Consider the following 15,014-nt stretch of genomic DNA (forward strand, 5'->3'; position numbering starts at 1 on the left):
ATTGTAATGCTCTCCTGGCGGGCCTTCCTACATGTACTATGTACAATGTTATATGTACAATGAGCCAAAAAAAGCTCACGTTACTCCTCTCCTAATCAGGTTACACTGGCTACCAGTAGCCACTCGCATCAAATTCAAGGTACTGATGCTTGCCTACAAGACGACCACTGGCATGGCACCAACTTACCTAAACTCACTGGTTAAATCTTATGTGCCCTCCTGAAGTTTGTGTTCTGCAAGTGAATGACGCCTTGTGGTGCCATCCCAAAGAAGTTCAAAATCACTCTCATAGACCTTTTCCTGGACTGTGCCCAGCTGGTGGAATGTCCTCCCAATCTCAATTCATACAGCTGAGTCTTTACTCATTTTCAAGAAACATCTAAAGAGTCATCTTTTTTTGCCAGCACTAAACCAACTTATACTAGCACTTTTCCTTCTTTTCTTGTCTTTTCATAACCCCCCTAACCTATGCATTCTGTACTAGTTGCTCTCTTGTTGACCTGACTGCTTCTATTGTTCTCATTTGTAAGTCGCTTTGGATAAAAGCATCTGCTAAATTATTAAATGTAAATGTAAATTATGCCATTTTCTAATTTTAAATCTGCTTTAAGCTTAATATATATATATCTTACAAGATTTATTAGCTTAGTAATGTTTACGTCAATCTTTCTCAGTTTTGCACTAAACCTGGAAGTTTGACTATTTTTTATTTAATGTGTCATGCTGCATGTGTGAAGCACTTCAAATGTGTAATTTAATGTGTAGTTTGCCCTGAATGTTAATTATAATCAAACACACTCTTCCTCTGTCTTTCTCTCTTATCTCAGCTGGATTGTTCATCCTCTTCTGACAGCAGTATGTTGGATCCAGACATGCCAATACACACACACACACACACACACACTGCGTTTCCCTTTGATCAATACCACAGGACTCGATCCTCTCCAGCGCCAGTGAGCAAAGTGCCCAAATGGAGGGCTGGATGAGAGACCTCCCGCGTGCTGGCTTCCAGATCAATAAGCCAAGCAGAGACAGAGAATGTGAAACCACTGGAGTCGAGATGAAACGCTCAGCGTCAGAGACTCCAGCTGACAAACCTGAAGGAAGCCTCACACTCTGTTACCTGTGCCAGGTGACTTCACACGGCATCACAGCTCTCTCCACATGTACACACTCGCCCTGTGTGATGGCGCTTGAGGACTGTGCTTCCAGAACGCTACAGCATGCTGCGTCTGACCAGTCCGTCTGGCAGGAAGTGGGCTTTCAGGCCCATCTCTAATTGACAAGATTGATCTTTCTGCTTTCTCAAATGTGTCTGGAGCTAAACGCTGGTCATAAAGGGGCGGAGGCGAAGAATGGCTAATTCAAGGCCATTTCCTTTCTTCTCCCAAAACGACACGAACGAGTCCATCTGTTTGTGCAATCACTCATTCAGTTTGACACTCAACACCCGATGGGTTCACAGGAGTTTGACAGTCTCTGAGCCAGATTAGCCAAGAGAGAGAGAAAAAGAGCACACATGCACAGGATAACACAATTTTTCCACCTTATTGGCTGCTTTATCATATTTAGGTATGATCACAGTTAAATGTGACGTCAGTATTTTTTGGTATTAAAATACTTTTCAGTTTATTTAGCTTTGCATAAATCTGTATCCAGTGTTGTTATAACACCGTGAGTCCGTTTGATCAACCAATGGCTGTGACGATCATGTTTAGTGAGACACAGGAGAGAGTAGATCCAATTGCAGATGTTCTTTATTAGGATAATCCAAATCGTGGTCGAACAAGCCAAGGTCAAAACCAATTAAGCAGTCCAAAATAAACAAACAAATAAACAAAATAGGGAACAGGAAAGGGAACGGAACGGGAACTCGGAGGATGAGAAGACAAAGGAGAATCTCGGAGGACGAGAAGACAAAGGAGAATCTCGGAGGACGAGAAGGCTGAAACACAAAAGGTAAGGACTCCATACAAACAACAGGAAAAGACTGGTATTTATAGGGAGGCTAATGACAATAAAGTGAACGCACCTGGTGCAATTAGCAGGAGTGCAATTACTGTGATGACAGGACAAGACTAGTGGAAGTGGAAGTGAGCCCACTAGTGGACACCCAGGAAACAGAGACTAGACAGCGTCACATTACCCCCTCCTCCGCGGAGCAGCTGCCAGATGCTCCACCCGAACCCAAGGGAAGACCAAAAACACAAAGAGACCAGGAGGGAGGTGGAGTGGCAGAGGACCAGGGGGAGGGACGGAGGGCCAGGTAAAATGGGGAAACAGAGACAAGACGACCAGGTAAAATGGGGAAACAGAGACAAAACGACCAGGTAAAATGGGGAAACAAAGACAAGACGACCAGGTAAAATGGGCCAGGTCCTTAGAGGGAAACAGAAAGAAAGACATAGACAAGAAACCCAGGAGGGAGGTGGACCGGCGGAGATTTAGGGGGAGGGACGGAGGGCCAGGTCCTAAGGTGGAAAACAGGCAGAAGAATGAACCCCCCCCCCCCCCCCCAACAAAAACACAAGTCCAGGAAGGACATAGCGTGACACCCACCAGGGCGGAGCAGAAGACCACCACATCTGTGCGGTCAAAGCAGACGTCCCCTAGGGCGAAGAGGAAGACCACCACATCCGTTCGGCCGAACCAGACGCTCCCCAGGGCAGAGCAGAAGACCACCACATCCGTGCGGTCGAACCAGACGGCCCCCAGGGCGGAGCAGAAGACCACCACATCCGTGCGGTCAAAACAGACGCCCCCCAGGGTGGAACAGAAGACCACCACATCCGTGTGGTCGAATGGACTGGAGGCCAAGTTTGGTTGGGCAAGTCTGAAACAGAGAACATGAACAAGTTAAGGGTAGCCTCCGTGGCCACAACAGGATCAGTCGGGTGCTCCGAGAGTTCGACTGAGACCCGAAGAGGCTCTGGAAGTTCCGCAGAGGCGAGGAGAGACTCTGGTAGATCAGCCGAATGGAGGGGAGGCTCTAGTAGTTCAGCAGAGACGTGGAACGGGTCAACTGGAACATGACTCGACTCAGGAGGGTCAACGAGAATCTGACTCGACTCTGGAAGGTTAACAGGAACTAGCCCTGACTCTGGAAGGTCAACGGTGACTGACCCTGACTCTGGAAGGTCGAATGGAACCTGACTCAACTCTGGAGGGTCAACAAGATTATGACTCGAATCTGGAGGGTCAACCGGAATCAACTCTTGAGGGTCAACGGGAACCTGACTCAACTCAGGAAATCCCACTGTAGCTGCCATCCTCTGCAGTGGCTCCAGGCTGGCGGTCACCTTGTGCAGTGGCACTGGGTTGGTGACCATCTTGTACTGTGGCGCTGGCTCATCAGACGTGACGTGAACAGTCTCTGGATCAGCAGACGTGACGTGAACACTCCTGGGAATCTCTAGGATTTTGGATAGCATGGAGAAATAATCCAAAAATGTTTCAGCGGCCATCTTGGGCATTGGCGCTGGGCTGGCGGCCATCTTGCATCGTGGCGCTGGGCTGGTGACCACTTTTAGCTGTGGCGCTGTGCTGGCATCCATCTTGCCTCGTGGCGCTGGGCTGACAGCCATCTTGTGCAGTGTCGCTGGGCTGGGGGCCATCTTGTGCAGTGGCACTGGCTCGGCAGACTTGCGCCTCCTCTCCCCTCGAAACACGACCAGGCGGGTACCCTCAAAACCATATCCTTTATCCAGCTCAGTGGCTGGGGAGCAAGCATCAAAAAACATACTGCTGGATCTTGTAGATGGAGTCCTTCTGTGACGATCGTGTTTAGTGAGACACAAGAGATAGTAGATCCAATTGCAGATGTTCTTTATTAGGATAATCCAAATCGTGGTCGAACAAGCCAAGGTAAAAACCAAACAAGCAGTCCAAAATAAACAAACAAATAAATAAAAGAGGGAACAGGAAAGGGAACGGAATGGAATGGGAACTCGGAGGATGAGAAGACAAAGGAGAATCTCGGAGGATGAGAAGGCTGAAACATGAAAGGTAAGGACTCCATACAAACAACATGAAAAGACTGGTATTTATAGGGAGGCTAATGACAATAAAGTGAATGCACATGGTGCAATTAGCAGGAGTGCAATTACTGTGATGACAGGACAAGACTAGTGGAATTCTAGTGCCTACGGTGAAGTGCCTAAGGGGAAGTGAGCCCACTATTGGACACCCAGGGAAACAGAGACTAGACAGCATGACAATGGCAGATGGTGGGAAAATTCAGGAAACCTGTTCGAAAACATTTTATTTTTTGCATTTCTGCTTGATGCCATTTATAGGCACAGAAATGACACACATTTAACTCCTTCAAGCCTACTTTTTTTTTTTTTGTAAAAATATGAGTATCAGGCTTCTTTCAATATCTCAATCATCATTGTATTGCATTACTTTATATGTTTGCCAACCCCATCCCCCACCCCCACCCCCCCAAAAAACCTACATAGTTTTTATCATAAAGTTAAGCATTATAAATCATCATACTAAGTCATATTATTTGGATATACAAGCAGTGAAACCATATTCAAACAGAACCGAAAAACCACGATACCACTTGAGGTTGACCCCACTTGCACCACGCTCATCAAATATGAAGATGCATGTAAAATATGGTTTGTTGAAAAAAATGCATAAAACAGACCTATTTGCTTCCCACATTACAACAGCAATGATCAAAAGAAATGTGGACAAACAAGTACTGCCGTATGCACACTAGTATACCAGTCATGTACGCCTTCCTCACCCAGGTGTTGAAAGAGCGCGGTCTCAGCAGAGACATGAAGAGCACAAACATCTGTGTTTAAACTAATCTGATATTCAAACAAAGAATACATGCTTATTAATTTCTCTTTCAAGACTTGTGTCTGAACTAACAAACTAACAAAACAACAGCAATCTTTTCCTTCTGTCTGTGTTTGTAAAGGGGTCATATGATGTGATTTCTATTTCGAGGTCCCTTTGGAGTGTTACAAGCTCTTGGTGCATGAAGAATATCTGTAAAGTTGCAAAGACTAAAGTCTCAAACCCAAAGAGATATTCCCCACATATCTACGTCACTGTGTTAGAAGATTTGGATAATGCCAACCGAAAAGACCATATAAGTCATTGTAACCAGTAATTATGTCCCCACTGGATGCAACAAATGCCTAGTTTGTAATGGGTTTTATTGGTTTAGTATTGTCTGATGTCCAGATCATGAACAAATCTTTCTATTTAACTGGATCTTCTTAGTGAAGCGATTGAACCGGTTCAGCAAATCGAACTGAATTCGGCCAATCACAACGCACTGGATAGCTGGCCAATCAGAGCACATATCGCTTTTTCAGACCGATGAGCTTTGTGAAAATCAACGGATTTCAGAAGGAGAGGCATAGAGGAAAAACAATAATGTATATTATGTAGAAAATAATGTGTTTTTTAACCTTAAACCACATAAACACATTGTATTAAACCAAATACACAAAATAATGTTATTTTTAGCAACATCATTTTACCCCTTTAATGTTAAACAACTAAAGACAAGGAAATCACTCACTTCTCTTGACTGAATAGCTTTTGTAACAAGTCTTTAATTTATACAGTGAAATATGCATTGTTATTTTATAGTTGTTTACTTTGAAAAGTCTGTGCCTGAAAGTTACAATTAAACACCTTGAAAAACACTGTTCATTTTTTTTTGTATCTTTGCTCTATTTGTGCTCATTTTTATTTGACTGTAGTCCTTTTTTTCCCTGAACACAGCACTGAACCAAACCAAGCAATAGCAATACACCCCCTTAGGAGATCCTGACTGATATTTACATCAGAAATAGTCAAGTATATTCAGAACAAGTCGTTTCAATTAATGCTCGTTTCTGACTCAAGTGCAGGTTTTGAGCTCTGATATGTATCGTATGATTCATAGTACAATGAACTCTTTCATCTCAAAACAGCAAGCAGAATTTGCACCGCCATGTATGATCACCCACCTCTCAGAAACAAAAGCCTCATTTTATCAAACCCGAACCACGCAAAAATGTTCTGCTTATGTAAAATGTTAAATGCGCCGTTGAGTTTTCATGATAACCGTGAGCCACCTGACCTCATTTCCTGTTCATCCCTCCTTCCTATCCTCCATCTTCCTCCCAACAGCTCACTCTCTGCTCTTTCTAAGCAACACGCAAATGTCAAAGACATCAATATCACGAGTTTCTGTATTTCAGCAGGCTCGCAATCATCTAAAGGTCTTCACTGCATCAGTTCTCTGAAACACACACTTGAGTTTGAGAAAGTTTCTGGTGTTGGAGCTGCAGTGATGTGGGTGGTTATGTTATATAACGTTACATAAGGACGGAGTGATGCAAAATCACAGCGCAGGCGGTCAAACAGCGCCATAAATGATGAATGATCACAGACCGGAACTGGGAGGCACGGCTTCTACCATCGTCATCATCATCATCATCATCATCATCATCATCATCCTCATAACACACAGAACAATGAGATCGATGAAGCTGGTACAAACACAGATCCAATGCTACTAGAGCATCAGAGCTCATGTATTCCAGTTTCATTACAGGTTAAGGTCTGTCAGCAGCGTTTGTGGCATTGATAAATACAAAAAGACTTTTACCTGGTTTGCTTTAAAAATGTAGGTATGAGGCACTCCCAAATTGATATATATATATATATATATATACGTATATATATATATATATATATACATATATATATATATATATATATATATATATATACATATACATGTATATATATATATATATATATATATATATATATATATACACATGTATATATATATATATATATATATATATATATACACATGTATATATATATATATATATATATATATATATATATATATATATATATATATATATATTTTACTGTTTTACTGTATTTTTTATCAAATAAACTCAGTGTTGGTGAACTTACTTAATAAACAAACATCTTATAACCCCAGACACGTGAATGGTTGTGCACATTTAAGGAGAGATCAAAATATCTTTAATGTCTTGGGAGTTTTTCCTTGGAGCAGTGAGCCGAAACCACCCTAAAAACACCCTAAAAATTAAAATTTTCAAAACACATTAGCAACCACATAGCAGCACCTGGCGAACATCCACAGGGTTGTGGCAGAGAGCTTTGCGGAGCCAAGCACACAAATCTTTAGACTGATTTTATTATACTTAAATTCTGAGCCACAAAGGCAAAATAATAACTACAGACTGTGTGATAACTGAGTTATGTCTTAAAATGTGTCTCTTATACCATGATAAGACAGATGGGCGTCCTGTGACAGATGGGTTCAGCTCAGCTCATATCCATAACAAAATGAATGATTTGATATCAATTTCAACATCGAAACTGAACCAAAAGCATGTTTTCCTCAGTTCCAGTGTTGTCGTGATGACTGTGTTCATTCTCTGCATGCAGTGTTGATGTTGATGCTCTGAGCTGTACAGCACTGAAGTGCACACTGTCCTTGAGTTCACAGCAGAACTATGAGACACACGCCCCGCTTCTCTCTCTCTCTCCTAACGTTCTCCTTCACTTCCTCTGACTGTCACACAGTGTACTGCTGATCCACTGCGTTACACAACTCTCCCCCGCATGACAGGAGAGCAAGGACAGACACACACTTACACTAGACACTGTGTCGCATGCACCAGGAGAGGGTTTTTAACCCATACCTGTATCACAAGGCTTGCTCTGATACATCTGTGATACATCTGACGTAGTTCTGAGATGTCAGCCTTTTAATTGAGACCATATTTAGTCCAACTGGTGATCTTTAACACTTCAAAACGTCTAAAAGAGTCATAGTGGTCTAAAAATTTTCTTCCCAACCAGCTGACTTCAAAACAGTTGACATCTGTGATGAGATTCAGTGTAAAAACAAAAGCCAGCGCATGGACGCACTGATGAGTTTAAAGATGTGCTAAAGAGGTGTGAAGCTTTAGTTTAAACAGTCAGATCAGATAATCACTAAACTGTGAAACCTGAATGAATGAAATCAGTTCAACCCTGCATTTCTTACTTCAGAAAGTCTTATTTTGTAACACTGCTTGGTTTTTAGGGCATAATGGTTTACAAAGCAAAAGAACTAAAGCTTAATGCTTGTTCTGCATTTTTTACTTCAGAAAGTCATATTTTATAACACTGCTTGTCACTCATAGTTTCTGAAGCTATTATTCACTAAAAACTGACCCAAAATCCATTCAAGTTTTGAAGAAATGGTAAAACATAAAAAAAATATTAATAAAACTGAGTTTGTATAAATCTGACTTTATTTCCTTATATCTCACAATGGATTAAACGTTTTAAAAAGTCAGAAAAAAAGTAAAAATTGTGAGAAATTAACTCAATTGTGGGAAAAAGTTTAAATGTGTTATAAAATTGCAATTGGAGGAAGTCTAAATAATAGGAGCGCCTTAGCGCCATAATAAATAAGATTAAGATAATAAAGTTTTAGTATTATTTTAAGATTAAAGTAAAAATTACCAGAACAAAGTTGCAGCAATATGAAAACAAGTCATAGAAAAACAACATTAAAGTAGTAAATGTTTTATATAATATTCTGAGGGGGAAAATTTTGTATTGTATTGCATGACAATTATTCTTCTATTCATATGCCTTTGTTATGGTATTTTTAACTTTATTCTCAAAATATTAGGAATTTTATCTCAGATCGCCATGACTCCATTTTCTTGTCTTTTTTTTTCTTTTTTTTTCACGTGGCACTAAAATGCCATTGTACAATTATAATACACATACTGACAAATTTGAGGAAAAAAATGTAAACAAACTTTTAGTTGGCCACTATTTATTTCAATTCTCACTATTAAAAAGCCATTAACTACGACCTTTGTCTCGATAAACTCTTAATTTACTGCTTATTAATAGTTAGTGAGGTAGTTGTTAAATTTAGGTATTGAGTATGATTAGAGATGTAGAATATGGTCATGTAAAATAAATACTTTATATGTACTAATAAATAGCCAATGTGCATGATAATAAGAAATTAATTAATAGTGAAAACCGGTCCGTACTCTAAAGTGTTTGCATAAATTTACTTAAAACATAAGAACAAGATCTCTAAACTGTGAGAAATAAAGTCATTTTCCTGCATGACACACTGTCCATTGATAAGGTCATCTACAGATTTGAATCTTTGCCAAGACTTTGGCCCAATTAGTGGATGTTAATAACCTCAAACAGATGAATCACTCCAGCAGATGCTTCAGTCTTTATCACGTCAGCCCACATACATGAGAGCATGCTATTTCTGTAAAATCCTCTGAGGTTTGCGCTATACAGATCACGTCAAGTGTGGCGTGTGCATGTTTCCTGCACGGATGAACAGTGCCTTTCCAGACTGCTGAACATCAGAGGTGACTTCTGGAAACTATAGCAGTCCTGAACACCTTTACTGGCTGAATCGTTCACCCTGCTCGCCCCCATCAAGACATACACAGCTCCTTCATCACTGAAGCAGTGTTTATCTGTGTTAGAGAGCATATCTAAACACACCAGCTTAATATAGAGCCTCGCTCCTGAGTCACAATTCAGAAACGCACAATGGAAAAATGTCTGCACTAATATTTACTGCTGTCCGCAACGAGGGTGAAGAGGAAGAAATATTCATCAAAATGAGTAATACAGCTACAAGTGTAACAGAGAAATGGATATTTACATTCACATTCAGGGGAATTTGTGTATGTGACAACACCAGCACAACATTTCACCACAGACTATGGCTGTGATATACACGGATGATTTCTGATCACAGCGGGACTTTCCACTGACTGACACACACACACACACACACACACACACTGGAGCTGCATCTGTCCAGTGTGCTCCACAAATGTCAGACTTCTTTTGCTTGATTTAATGAGCCCTGCGGCTCTCAATGCGGATGCAATGCCAAAAATAATCATCATGAAGAGATATCCACACTCAAAGAGCTTATTTTGCACACAGAATATCATTTTTATGCAATATTTTACATCATACTGCTAGTTACAGTAGTAGATCCCAGGACTTTATAAAATGTATTGTGTATAGGGCAATGTACTGCAAAAAAGCTAGTATTATTTACAGTGACCCAAAATGATCTTCAAGTCACACTTTAACAAAACTATTTACAAAATGATGCTTTATAAAGCAGGGTTTCCCAAACCCTAGTCACTATATTCATAATATGAAATTTGAATTATGTAAAATACGTAAAATAATGATCATCCAAACTTGAAAATGGATTAATACAAAAGTTTGTGAAGTAAACATGTAAACGTGTCATTCAATCATTGCAATATTTACTTAAAATCTCAGGTGGTATTTCAATAATTTATGCCAAACGGGTTCGGCTTACAAAAAAGTTTGAAAACCCTTGCTTTAAAGGAATATTTGACCCAAAACATTTAAATTAGCTGAAAATGTACTCACACTCAGGCCATTCACTGAAGAAAGAATGATTATGGATTACAGACAGAAGTGACGGTTTAAACACATCTTGATGGACTTGTTTCTTACAAACAGCTTTTCTCTTCACCTTTTCACATTTTCAGTTTTGGCAGAACTGTCCCTTTAACTGTTAAAGCAATTAAACACTGTTTAAAACGAAGACAAATTGTGATGCATTTACAGTGGTCAAACGTTAGTGGATCATGTTGATAGTAAATGTGAGGTGGTTTCTGGGGTGCTATAGTTAATGTGATTCTCCACACCTGTGGTTCACTTGTGAATAGGGGAAGACTGCTCGATAATGCCAAGAAACAACCTACTCTCGCTCACTCCACACAGATTCCTGTCCAGACTGAATGCTCTGTCTCAGTCTAATGATCAGAATCTGATTGTAATTTAGACAAGCGGTCTCTCTCTCTTCAATGTGACCGTTACACCACCAAACAAAAACAAAGCAGTTGATTGGTTAAATTCAAACATTTTCAGCCAATCAGAAGGAACTGCAATGGCTTTGTCTGCCCTGACTGAACAAATGTGTGACCATAACAATGCCAACTTCCATCCATTATTGTGTGGTTAGGATCCCGCCCAAAAGTTGTGAGGAATGTAGTAAATCAACAGTAACTGGTGCATAATTACATGCAATTAATACTAAACAAACCCAAATACCAACCTGTAAGGAACTTCATGTTCTTAATAAATTATACTCAGACCTTTAATATATAACACCGTAACAAGGACAACTTAAAATAAAGTGCAATCAAAATATACTCTTATTTTGGTCCAAAGGGCCAGAAAGAGCACAGAAAATAGGTATTTTTAAAGACACAAACCAAACAAACACAAGAACTTTTAGACTATGGATGTTCAAACAGCATGCAATTCAGGCTAATTCTCTAGAAATTACAGCAGACCAGGCTTGAAAGGATGGCAATGAATAGAAACATTGCTTAAGAAAGTGCAACAGAATAACCACATCTTACATGAGTGCTCTTGCAACGCGCTCTAAATGTCCTCCAGCAACCAAAACACAACTAAAATCCATCAAGTAATAACACTTTATATTTGGGGACTGATATTAAAGGTCAAGGGTCAAAAGCCAGCACTGGACACAGAAAGACTGACAGTTCTTTCCATTATCTCTTCTCATACTGTTGATCATACTGACCTGATGTGACAACAACAGGATATGACTGTCTGTTACCATAACACACAGCAGTTCTGCTGAAGACGTGTTGGTCTGGAAACAGTCACACTGAACAGACAGCCCCATAAACACACTGTGCAGGGAGATATATGAAACACAGCAGCATATCTGTTCAACACAGACCTGATATCAGTGCATCACATATCAGATTAATACACGGATATTGTACATCACAATATTTATGCTCTTGCCTTCCCCAGCCATTGTCTGTGAACAGACGGCGCATCAGGGAGGACTCGGACTCTGGCAGAGCAGACCAGTGGTGAGCTGCTGTGAGTAATTACAGCACGTTTAGATCATTCCTGATTGTCTGATTACATGCATGAATTAATGCGGAGATAAATTCAGTCTGTGCATCTGTCAGCTGCTCTTCATTAACTTGAGAGCAATCACAGCTGTACAGCAGGACAAATCACCCACACACCTGCTTAAAGGAACACCTCACCCAATATATATATATATATATGTATATATATTATATATACTGTATATATACACATATGTAATCATTTACTCACCCTGGTATGAGGTTCTTTATTCTATTAAACAGAAAATAAGTTATTCGAAGATTGTGGGTAATTAAGCAATTTCGGTACTCACTATATGGGCAAAAAATACAATGGAAGTCAAATGGAACATAAACTATTTGATTACCAACATTCTTCAAAACATCTACATGTGTTTTGCAGAAGTCAGTCGTCCATGTTTGGAATGATATGAGCATTGTTGGGTGAACTATCCATTTAAAGCTGCTGATAATGAATGACTGTTTTCAAACCGGTATTCCAAATTCATCTTTTGGTCACATCACGTTAAAGTTCAGTTTTATATTAACATTATGTAAACGTTAACATTTGGCCATTTTGCCACATGGACAGTAAAGAAATGACAAAAAAGGGCAGTTGATTAAAAATGGGATCAGGAAATATTGTGTGCCGGATGTGACCCTGCATTGCCTACTTGAGCACAAAAAGCTTTCAATGGGCTTTTAAGTCGAACATGATCAGTCGGACCACCATAATCACCCATTCATCCTGGCCAGAGTGTGTAGTTATCCTCTCCTTACACTTGTCACAGTGGGAAATCTGAAATCTTTGAGGGTTTAGTGTCCTGCTGAAAACTGAAGTGACAATGAATCATGTCTTTATCTGAAAGCTCACAGCAGTATGTGGGATGTTCTGTCATGACAGCAGCTCTTCCATCACTCACATCCAAGTAAAAAAAACACGGATAAACATCCTCTACATGTCATCAGCATTATGTGTAGAATCACAAAGATTTTCTTTTCCCAAAAAAGGAAAGTGACCTAATGGTAAGAGAGTTGGACTTGTAACCCGAATGTTGCAGGTTCGAGTCTCAAGTCAGGGATTGTCGGTGGAAGAAGTGAAAAACCAGCACTCTCTCCACCCTCAATACCATGACTGAGAGGAGACCCTTGAGCAAGGCACCGAAACCTTACACTGCTCCCCGGGAGCTGCAGCAATTCAATTGGCAATTCATGGTGTGTGTGTGTTCACTGCTGTGTGTGTGCACTTTGGATGGGTTAAAAGCAGAGCTCAAATTCCGAGTATGGATCACCAAATTTAGCCAAATGTCACTTCACTTAGTGTTTTTTGTTTTTGTTTTTTTTCCAAATTATTTAGATGGCTAATTTCTAAGAACAAGGAAATGGTAATCATAATAATAATAAAACCGTATATTTATTTATACAACAATCCTTACTGTTTCTTGAATCTGATTAGCTGAGAGGAGTGTGATATTCTAGTGATAACAGAACTCTGCCCATTTCTCACAGCAAGTGTCATGGTGGACGCTCAAATCCACTACAATTTTATAAATAATACTGTTTTTGTAAAACAGAATGTAGTTTTAAGAGTTATTTTAGGCGAGAATGTAGTTGTTTAGAATTCAAATATGCAGTTTGTTAATAAAGATAACGTCTATTTGTGATTTTCCTCGGCCAGATGTCTCTATAGTGATCAAACATGAGATTTTTTTATGGGCAGTCTTTGCTCTCATTAGTCTATTATTTTTTCCACAGTTTTGAAAGTTTTGGCTGAGGACAAAATCTCATCATGTTATATTTTCTATAACTTTAATGCTGTATATCAGAGTGCTATTTTTGCTGTTGTTAATTAAATATTATTATTCAATAAATCATTCTTAGTTTTATTGTTCCGGCATTAGATGAGAGAAAAACAAGAGACTGTTTATCAACAGTAAAGACTTTTATATTGAAAAAGACTGAAACAGGGTTATAAACAAGTAAGTTATTTTCACTTTCAACAACAGCTTGTAAGATGCACTTAACAAATGCATTGAGCTGTGCTGTCATCAGAATTCACCCTTAACAGATGAAAGGACAGTATGACAAAGATATCGCTTTCCTCATTGAACATTAAAACTAATGTTTTATATATGAGATTGAGCTGAAGAATGAATGATGTATCAGATGCAGGTAATCACACTCGCTCAGTCAGTCTCTCTCTCATAATACACAAGATAATACAGTGAGCTTTAAATACAGTAATAAAATAATATTTTAATTAATCTCTCAACGATAATTTTAAAAATATATTTCGGAATTAGTAACGGAGGCTTAAGCTCAGCTGTTAAACTGAGATTTGAAACTGTGGTAGAAAGTAATACACTCCATTGTTGTCTTTTTTTTTTGTTCACGCACTTCTGCCATTGAACTGTTGTATAAACACAATATTACACTCAAAGCCATGCGATGTGGCTGTATATCAGCATGCTGTGATTACCTACAGCACTCGGCCTGAATCTCAGCCTTGCCGATATAGAGCCATCTCGCAGTGCTACTCATGTGATATTGCTCAAATATGATTGCAATATTGTGATATATTATTACAATTTAAAACGACTGTTTTCTATCTAAATACATTTTAAAATGTAAATTATTTCTGTGATGCAAAACTAAATTTTCAGAGTCACATGATCCTTATAAAATCATTCTAATATTATGATTGAAACATTTCTCATTGTGATCAATGTTGAAAACATTTTGTGTAATTTTTTTTTCCGGATTTTTTGATGTACAGAAAGTTCAAAAGAACGCATTTATATGAAATAGAAGCAGTATAAAAAAATAATACTTTTGTATCAATATAAGTCTTTAGTGTCACTTGTGATCAATTTAATGCATCCTTGTTATTTAACGGTAGAGAACACATAATTTTAAACAGGCCTTAACTATATATTAAATATAAAGTATAACATTGTCCACTTAAATGAACGACTAATTATTATCCACCTGGACTGTAGTTAACTTTTATTTTAAATGGACAGCTTGAGTATAGCT

At 39.1% G+C, this 15,014-nt stretch overlaps 1 protein-coding gene across 1 annotated transcript in view; it reads right to left on the bottom strand.

Moving 5' to 3' along the window:
• LOC113053544 (N-chimaerin-like) overlaps window positions 1-15,014 on the bottom strand; it is a 47,444-nt gene that overhangs the window by 17,083 nt on the left and 15,347 nt on the right. The window lies entirely within an intron of this gene.

Source organism: Carassius auratus, chromosome 34, assembly GCF_003368295.1.
Source record: "Carassius auratus strain Wakin chromosome 34, ASM336829v1, whole genome shotgun sequence".
Lineage (NCBI taxonomy): Eukaryota > Metazoa > Chordata > Actinopteri > Cypriniformes > Cyprinidae > Carassius > Carassius auratus.